Raw genomic sequence first — 10,759 nt, 5'->3', positions numbered from 1 at the left:
TTTTGCATTCAAATTTGAGATGGGGTACTGTAGGTAAACAATAAAAAAAAAAATGTTTAAAAACAGCCTGGGGCCAAAGCTCTTCAATGTCATAGGTCAGCTGGGTTCTTCAAATCTTGCCCTGGAAGGCAAATGCATTGCAGAGTTTAACTCCAACCTTGACATTTAGCATGCTCAGGTGTGTTTGGTTCGGGTAAGAACTAAACTCTGCAGGATAGTGGACCAGAATTGAGGATCCCTTTCATAGAAACTCCCCAGTACTGTTTTTTGTAACCACTAGAGGGCAGTACATGATAAAAAAGTGACAAAATGTACAAAGGTACTAGTGTATGATTTATTTTGTGGTAGTTTTTTTTTTGTGTGCCTTACAAAGAAATTTTACCAAATTTATAATGATATGATAGATTTACAAACCAAATACTGCTTGAATCAGTTTAGACTTTTTCAGTGATGAAACAAACTGCATCAGATTCAGTGACTAATGGATTTTTTCCCCCACACCCGTCCATATTTCTAGCTTCTCCACCAAACTCAACATCTATACCATCAATACTTTCACAAACAGAAACAAAAGCCCCATTGCTTCAGCCACATCCAACATTCCAACAGTTTTCAGTGTCAATCTCACCCCAGTCATCATCCTCACCCACCATTAAACCATCACCATCATCCTCATCTTCTACACCATCAGCAAAATCCTCTTCATCTTTACCAGTGTCGGCAGTAGCGATATTAACACCCACACCATTGTCATCCTCAATGCCACCATCTTCTGCAATAACCTCAATACAAACTTCATCAACCTCGCCATCTTTAACTATAACACCATCGACTTCATCATCACCAACCACAACGATCTCACCAACAAACTTATCATCAACCCCAGCAGCACAGCCCTCACTATCAGCAGCATCATCATCATCCTCATCATCTTATTCTTCAATAAAATCATCTACATCATCTTCATCAGTGCAACTATTTTCATCAACATTGCCCCAACCAGCACAGCCCTCAATGTCAACAACCTCTGCATCATCTACCTCATCCTTACCATCATTAAAAGACTTACAGCTTACATCACCATCAACACCATCTTTATCATTATCAACACCCTCAGTAATATCAACTCCACCATCCTCTTCATCTTTACCATCCACAGCAGCATCTTCATCAGTCCCACTATCCCCATTTGCATCATCATTGTCATCTTCAACACTTTTATCTACACCATCTTCATCATCAACATCTTCATCATCACCATCTTGGCAGAAATCATCCTCACCAACTTCAGCACCATTACCATTATCCTCCTCGCTTTCAGCAAAACCAATACTAATGTCATCACTCACTCCATCTTCATTACCAAATTCACCATCCCCAACATCCCCGTCTTCATCAATAACCTCACCACCATTATTACCACCAACAGCAGCACCATCATCCTCTTTTTCTCCACCAATCTCGTTGACTTCAATGACTAGATCACCATCATTACCAACCATGCCATTATTTCCATCATCCTTACTGTCATCACCACCGTCATCATCCCCAAACTCTCCATCATTCTCAGAATCATCTTCACCACCATCGTCATCAATCTTGCCATCCTCCCCAAACTTTCCATCATTTAGACCATCAAAACCATTTATGGATTATAAGAAAGTGACCACAGGCCTGCATATGTATGTGCGCTCCAAGGCTAATATGCAAGCAACACTGAAGGCTGTGCAGGATGTAAGTCATTCCTAAAATTACTTTCAATAGTGCACAAATGTGCTTTACTGTGAATGTGGTTCTGTGTATGAGAAGTATGTTTAGAGAAATTAACAGAAATGAGATTTTTTTTTATATATTAATACAAAACTATTTAATCTAAACTATTAATTTTAATTTAAGAGAAACTACAGCAAACAAAAAAGACTTCGAGCTTAAACATGTGTTTTCGCTCAAGAGCCAATGAGGAGGCAATGCTCAAGGCTATGCAGGATGGAAGTGTCCTTCACAAATCATTTTACTAGAGCACCGATGTTTGCTTAAATTTGGGTAATTTGTCACCAGTGCAGGGTAAATGTCTTCTGAAAACCAAGCTACTGCTTTACTGCTAAATAAAACTGCTCTTTAATGAAAATTTGACAGAATAAACAGTTAATACAGTTTGTTTAGTATTAAAACATTAAACTCATCCATTGATAGTTGACTAGCATTAATAAATTAACAACACTGGCAACAGCACATTTACATTAGAGAGTACTGTAAGTAATATTTTGTTTTACTCTTGGTTCAGTTTGTTCTGCACATGGAGTCCGTCATGAGGAGACAGCAGGCTGAAGACTGCAGGCTACGAGTGTTACACAGCACAGCTATGAAAAAATAAACGTGAAATGAACACCTCACTGAACACGACATCCATGGCACAATAGCTGCTCTATGTAAATATAATTTTTCGGAATATTCTGTGTTTTACAGAAACCTAATTTTCTGAGTATGTTACTCAATGGAAGTGTGCTTTTTCACTAGGTGGCACTATAACATAAACATGAGTAAATAGCCATTCACTGGAACAGACCTAGGCTTCTTGTAAACTGTATTTTGTCAAACATGTAATGGATAAAATCTGATTAAATATGTCCTAGAAGAATAAAAACATAATTGGACTTTACAACACATTCTCAAGCTCTCATTACTATAGACAAAAAAAATGCATAGCCGACACAAATATCTGGTTAATTATGCTGAAATCCATATCAATTATTTTTTAGGGGTTTTTTTTGTTTGTTTTTGGCCAAACAAATGTTGTTGTTTACCAATGTTTTTTATTTATTTATTTTTTTTAATGTGTTAAGTGTCAGATTTTGTGGATATTTTACATTTACATTTTTTAAACACGTTTGTTTAAATTTAGTGTGATGGAATTTTAAATCTACTTGCTTTGCGCATAGAAAATAATTGGAATTACATACAAAACATTTTTGAATGTGCATTCTTTGAAGCAAAATAATTTTCCAGCATTCCACCAATTTTTTTTTCTTTTGAGGAACATAACTTTCTACCTTGATGCCATGCGTCATAGCAGAAAATGTGTGTTAGGCTGCCAGTAACGGAAGCAATCTTTAAAAAATAAATAAATAAATGTACGGTGTTTGTGGAAATATTACAAATTGCTTTGGGTCAGTTACTTGAAGACAAAACATTTTCCAGAAAATATATAAATATATAGATTTTTACAGCATTGTTCCATAGAAGAGTTTTCCTGCAATCTTTTCTTATTTGGATGATTAGTATTTTTCTTCAGACAAACAGGAAGTAACAATTAAATATTAAATTCCATTACCTATATACCTATAGATGAACCTGAATGAGATGCATGTAAAAAGCTAAATGTTTACATGGAAATGATGCTGGTCTCTGAGTGTGGATTTTACTAATGCTTTAGTTAAAAAAAACACCCAAACTGCAAAGTGCACACTCAGCTGGACAAGGTCTCAGATGCTCACTCCTGGCTTTTCTTATTGTTCCTGGACCAGGTTTCAGGTAAGAAGCATGCTTCAGTCCTTTAAAAAACTATAGCAAAGAAAAAAAAAACAAGAGCTTAATTTTTTTTTTTTTTTTTTTGTGAATGTGTTTCTGTGTATGAGAAGTATGTTTAGAAAAATTTACAGAAAGGATAATTTTTTTAATAACACAAAACTATTTAATCTGGCCTTAAATTTTTGTGAAAGAGAGCAGTGGACTTTAACATTTAAGAGAAACTACAGCAAATAAAAGACTCAGAAGAGCTTAAACGTGTGTTCGCTCAAGAGCCAATGAGGAGGCAATGCTGAAGGCTATGCAGGATGGAAGTGTCTTTTACAAATAATTTTACTAGAGCACCGCTGTTTGCTTAAATCTGGTTAATTTGTGATCAGTGCAGGGTAAATGTCTTCTGAAAACCAAGACAGTACAGGTTTTTTTCTATTTGGAATATGTGACTACAAATACAAATTGCATCTCAACCTTAGATCTCAATATTAAATTATGTAAAATGTGTATTTTACTGTTACCATATACATTTCTATATTCATTGTATTAATGCATGTTTGTATTGACCCTTTTCACTATGTTTCTCAATAATCTAAGTGGGCTACAGTCTGTTAACACACTTCCAGTAAACCTCAATAGACTGTACAGCATGTGTAAATGCAAGTAAATGGTTTCAAAAATCAATCTCCTCCTCAGTACCATAAGGTCCACAAGAAAAACAATATTTCAAAAACTTTTGGTGTGAAAATAGTTAATTTCTGTCAGTTGTTTATTTAGTTATGTCTTATCATAGTATTTTTATTCAAGTTACAGTTAACTGTAGCAATAGTTTTGGCTGTTACTTTGCACATTCTATATTTTTGTGAGTTCAAAGGGAGAACTTATTTTTAAATCTGATATTATTTAGCACACTCATTTTAGATAACACTTGAGTATTATTATCTCTGTTTGTTTTGCGGCCTCAGATCATTTTCCACCCTCAGATCATTTTCCACCTCGAGGCCTTGATGAGAAGGCAGCGATGTGAAACTGCAGACTACGAACGCTAAACATCAGCAAGAAACATTACTGACCAACACATCAAGTCATATTTATTATTTTAGAGCAGCAGAACCTCTGTGAGAATAAGTACTTCATAATTTTTTACCTGACCCTCAGCGTCTGGTCTCCGTCCATGTGTTTGGCGGGTCCTCCGCGCGGCGCGCACGCGGTGTGTAAATGGTGTCACTAGATGGCACTAATGGAACCTCGCCTGATTTCTTCAGGTAATATATTGTATTGTTATATGCAATTGTATTATAAAGTTTCTGTTGGCCTATAGCTTTTCAGGTTATTATAACTAATCTCAAACAGTCTAGTAGGCTATATAATTAGCATATAATAAAAACTTCATTTTATAGTACTGTCAGATGATTAATCGCAATAACATCGCAACATAACATAATATGTGTGTGTATACTGTATATACATTATATATATATATATATATATATGTATATATATGTATATATATACATATATATATATATATATATGTATATATATATATATATATATATATATATATATATATATGTATTTATATATATATATATATATATATACACACACACACACACACACACACGTGCAGTATATATTTTGAAAGTAGTTCCATGTATAGGCTATATTTATATTGTTATAATTTATTTTATGTATCAATATTTTAAATGTATAAACATAACATATTTTTTCTGAAATATATACATGCATGTATGCGTATTTAAATATGCATAATAAATAGAAGTACAGACACATATATTATGTAAACAAAAACTTTTATTTTGGATTCGATTAATCACGACAGCACTATTTAAATCAAGAAATAAAAGAGCTGTTGATAAAAATGAGTATCAGGTCTAAAGATGATAACTGAGTAACTGAACAAACAAGAAAGCTTAAACCTAATTGCGTATTTATAATCACAAACATTACACTGCAGTTGGACAAAGGAGGCACTAAATACGTACATATTTCTATGCAAAATACAAATTGTAGCGTGAGGTTTGTGTGGTTAGTGCTTCAACGTTGTGCACCCATTATTTACAGCATATCCTGAGGTAAGATCTAAACCAACTCAAAGATGAATACCACAAAAACTAGTAAAATACATATTTAAAACTTTAAAAAGTCCCCTTTCATCAGGAAAGTATATGGTCACATGCCTCCATAAATGTATTCAATTTATTAAATGTAATATTTGTTGGTGAAAACTTTCATAACTACTTTTGTTTAAATTTTGCATAATAATAAGTCTACACTATACATTTTTATAAAGTATTACATTATATATAAAGCACACAATAATATGAACTCTAAAAAAAATATTAATGTAAAATTATACATATTTGTAAAATCATAAATAAATAAGAATTTATGGTTTTAGTCAACAATTATTTTTTTTTCTTCTTCTTTTTTCAAGTGAAAACATTTCTTGTTTTGTTAGCCTGACTTGGCCCCTTCTGTGAAGTTGTGGAGGTATGATCAGGTCAGAGAAGTGAGATGGTCAGCTCAGCTCAGCTCAGCTCTGCCCCCGGGCTACATGTCTTCAAAGAACAGCAGGCGGACAGATTAAATTAAGACAGGTCAGGCTCTTCCTCGGGTCAGGAAGGATGCTCCTCTCTTGGCCTAGGATACACAGCTGAGTTCTGGTCAAATATCTAGCAACCGATATCCCAACAAAAAGAAGTAATTGTATGTGTTTACCTCTATGGAATAAATTATTTTATAAAACTGTAAAATACTAGTGATTTTTTTTCTTCACAATTCTAAAAATGAGCATAAAAAAAAAAAAATATATATATATATATATATATATATATATATATATATATTATACATATTTTTAATACGTATATTATTAATACGTTTAAATATTTTAAGATACTCTTTATTTGTAAAACTGCTTTAAAACAAAGTCTTTAATGGGAAAACATTGTGGAGAGCACTATAAAAATAAAACTATTGTGACATGTTTATCATATTGTTGTTGCAGCCATCTTTACAATAAGCCACTCAGAGCTGCTCCCAGTGATTACAGCAATATAGTAGCTACCTCTCTGCAGAAAAAAAAAACATTAGTTAACCTATCCCAAATATTCTAACTCATCTAAAATCAGAAAACAGACCAAACCGTTTTGAGTTTTTAGTCTAAAAATAATCAGTTGTCTAGAATTTTTAATAATTAATTTCCTTATTATTTTCATTTGGTAACTTCATGAAGACAGTGTGTGTTGTAATTCTACAGTGACAAGATAATCCCAATAAATAATTCATAAATCAGTTAAAGTTTATTTTTTAAACGAATCAGGCCTTTTTTGAACACCAAACCTTTGAGGGGAAAGCAAGATTGTCACAATAAAGTTTTTAAAAGTCATTGCATGCAATTTATGAAGTAGCCTACCAAATCATTTAGATTTTTCCTAATTATGTAAGCCAGCAGTAAGTCTTTATAACTTTTCTGTTTTAGTAGGTTGCATTTGGTGTAGAGGCATGTATTGATATGATGATTATGTGTTGATTTATATAACTGTAATAGATGATAAACCAGGCAAAATAAGTCAAAAGTATCAAAAAGGCATCAAAAGTTTCCAACCCATGAAAACAAGCCACTGCAAATGTTCAAGCGATATGGATAGACAACCACACATTAATGTGTTCCAGTGATAGGTTTCTAACAATAAATAGAGTTTAATATTCCTCCTCAACACTAGAGCGATATGAACACCTTCTGGCAGCTTTATTCTTGCATAACGGTGCATTATCTCTTTTATAATGTATCACACGTGCTGTAATACACTTAATTTATCATATCAGTGATGTAATTGCTTTTAATTATTTTTTTAATTTTAATTATTGTAATTGCTTATTATTGCAGTTTGCCGCTCAGCTCCATTCGCTTCTCCCGACCACCATCACCCGAAGAGCCCTTGATTTGCTTCTGAAACTCGAGGAAACTCTAAACTTCATATAGGAAGGGGTGCAAATATAAGTTGCGTTACAGAAGATTACACCGCTCTCTCTCTCTCTCTCTCTCACTCAATCTGGCTTTCATGATCTGGCCGGCAGAATGTCGTCAAAATGAAAAGCGTATGTTCTCATTAAAGGCATCCCCCGCCATTCTTGCTAGATGCAATTGACGTTAATTCACACGACCGATAAAGTCTAAGGTTCCATGCGTCCTCTCCGCTCTGGGTCGAAGATGTGAGATCACACGGGGTCAGCGGGAGGTTCAAATTAGACGAGCGCTCTCCGCTGCATTTTTCGCCGCTTTCTGCACGGATCAAGTCCCGTACACGGCCGTCCCCTGCACCGCATCCCTGCCTTCTGCCTTCTGCTTGATTAAATCTAACCTCTCCACATCAAAAGACCTTCGAGCACACATCGTTTAACTTACTTCCTAATACTGATTTTGTCAAAACAAATGTAATTACAGGGCTGCGTTTGTTAATTTGTAAATTCACCTTGCGATTGCTGGTAACTGCGCACAGGGGTCACTGAGAGAATATATATATGCACTTTAAGTTACTTTGGATAAAAGCGTCTGCTAAATGCATTAATAATATAGGCCTATTGTGTGTTGTCAATAAACCAAAAGGCATTTAGAAATGAACTGGTTTTATTCCAATCAAATATGGCGGAAGATATAGCCTACTCATATATACATTTTCAATAACATCTTCAATTAATTAACTGAAATATTTTTTGCCTTCTGATATATGACGTACAATATGCTTAGTTGTATAATATTGTTGAGTATTATTTCAATTTAAAACATTTTGCTTCTATTGTAATACATTTTAAAATGTTTTTTTTTCCTGTGATGCGATTCTCAGCAGTCATTACTCCAGTCCTCATTATCACATGATCCTTCAGAAATCAGTCTAATAGCCTGTTGAGTTGCTGCTCAAAATTTGTTTATGCATGAAAAGTTTAAAAGAACAGCATTTATTTGCAATAGAATGTTTTATCTTTAATCTCACTTTTGATTAATTTAATGTCTTTGCTGATTTTTTCAGTTAAAAAAAAAACCTTCTCACCTCAACATTACAGAAGCATAAATATCATATATATATATCATATAATTATATATAATGTGTTTTGTGCAGAATCTCATTTAATAATGCATGAGAAATCTCTAGTGTTGAGTATACTGACATGTCTCTTGTCTCAGATGCTGTTTTCCTCCTCAAAGTCGATTTTGTCAGCGGCTGGGCCTGCGTTGGATTTCTGCTTTGAGGAGTCAGTGGAGGTCATAAACTCTTTGTATGGATCATTATTGCCTTCATCATACTGAACAAAACCTTTGAACAGAGCTAGAGCCAGGAAGGAGTAGAAGAACATCACAAACAGGATGTAGAAGTAGGCATTGTCGTAGGAACGCCTGCTTGGTGTGGAGGTCGTGGCTGTTGTGCTCACGTTATCTCGGGAATCCTGATGGTTCGTCTCCATTTCCTTCAGAATGGCTTGTCGGCACCTGTCCAGCAGGGCAAGAAGCAGTGTTTGGTTCGTTGTAGCGCCACCTAGGGGCATGTTGATACTAACACTGAGGTCAGATTCAAGGTTTCAATCTCTCAAGAGGAAACAGATGCTGTAACTTCACCAAATTACATCGGTTTGCTGTTCTCTTCGAGGTCAAAAAGATGATTCCTTCACCTTGAGCTGTGACGAAATCAAGAGTTCAGAATGTACACTTTTTGATATTTTCACGAAGCCTTGCTGATGCTGATGTAAAGGGCAGATATGGAGCTGCTGGAGCAGTATGGGATAGATTATCCGTGCCGTTCAGATACTCTGATGGAGGCGTTAGTTCCAGAACGTCAGTGTGTCTGAAGTTCTTTTTCTTTTGTCACTCAACTTAACTGTAACGTTCAAACATTGAAGCTTCAGTCCTGGACACGCTGAGTCTCCCAGTTATCAAATGCAGCTTGTTTTGCTCCTTAAACTTCACGTCAGAGAGACTTCAAGAGGACTTTGCTGAAGTTCATCCACTGCAGTGGTGAGTTGGGCTTGCTCTGGTGATTATGAGGTTTCTGTCTGTTTTGTGAACAACATTCAGCCTGACCAAAGAAAGAGAGAGAGAGAGAGAGAGAGAAATGATAGCGAGCGAGACGCTTTTGGAAAGGAATGCTGTCTGCCGTGCATTTGTTCTTTCACTGCCATGATAAACACTCTTTATCATTTATGTTGTGATAAAGCCCTGCTCAACATACACAATCCTTTATACTCTGCTAAAGCTGTGAAAATGAATTGCATTAATGTTTTCACATGTCACTTTTTAAATTTACACACATTGCATAAAATCTCAAAACACTCATCTGCATAAAAATGTAAACCGTAACACAAAGCCATTTGAACAATGTTTTTTTTTTTTTTTTACCATTATTTTGCATGAAAATTTAAACCATACATGTATATGATTATTATATCATATGTCAGGCTATACAGGGTAAATTTAAATACTTAAATTTGTTATACCATGAACAGTAATTAGTAGCCCTAACACTTTGTGGTTGGTATAAACCTGCATGTTTATCATCACTGCAAGTGAACTCGTATTCAGTGCAATCGGTGTTATTTTTTCTTTTACTTTATGCACTTCATAGTATTTGAGCATGGGGACATCACTCCGTTTTTAACGCCCCGTTGTCTGTGACCCAGAAGAGAAAACCTATGATCCTATCACGATCCACCAGCTCAGAACATCTTCTGTAGATACTTGATTGATGACTAGTTCTGGACTGATGTGTCTGTTCAGGACATTGGCAAAACACCTTCAGAAAGGTGAAGTCTTGAATGTTTTGCTCTGTCCTGCACGTTTGCGTATGAGCCGTGAGATGTTATTTGCTACCGCGAGAAACAGTCTCATGTCTTTCATGTTTTTCTCCCTGTTGTTTTTTTTTTTTACTTTCTCTCCTCTTTCAGCCGTCTGTCTCAGAATGACGCGGGGGAGTGGGGAGTAACTCTTGCCCTGTCCGCTATGCAGTGATTGTCTACTGATTTCAAAGAGTGCAAGGGGTCAGAGGTTAAGTTGTCTCCAGTATATGTTATTGTGTCTGACACCAGGCTCCATGCTGGAAAAGCGAGCAAAAGAGAGGGACACTTGAAAAAAAAAAAACCTGTAAAGACATAAAGGTGTGCTACATTAAATTTAATGTTCAAAAGATGGTTTAAACCAGCAAGTCTGACCCCAGGGGATCCT

This window comes from Carassius auratus, unplaced genomic scaffold (genome assembly GCF_003368295.1).
Source record: "Carassius auratus strain Wakin unplaced genomic scaffold, ASM336829v1 scaf_tig00027893, whole genome shotgun sequence".
Lineage (NCBI taxonomy): Eukaryota > Metazoa > Chordata > Actinopteri > Cypriniformes > Cyprinidae > Carassius > Carassius auratus.
Note: the sequence above shows the minus strand (reverse complement) of the source record.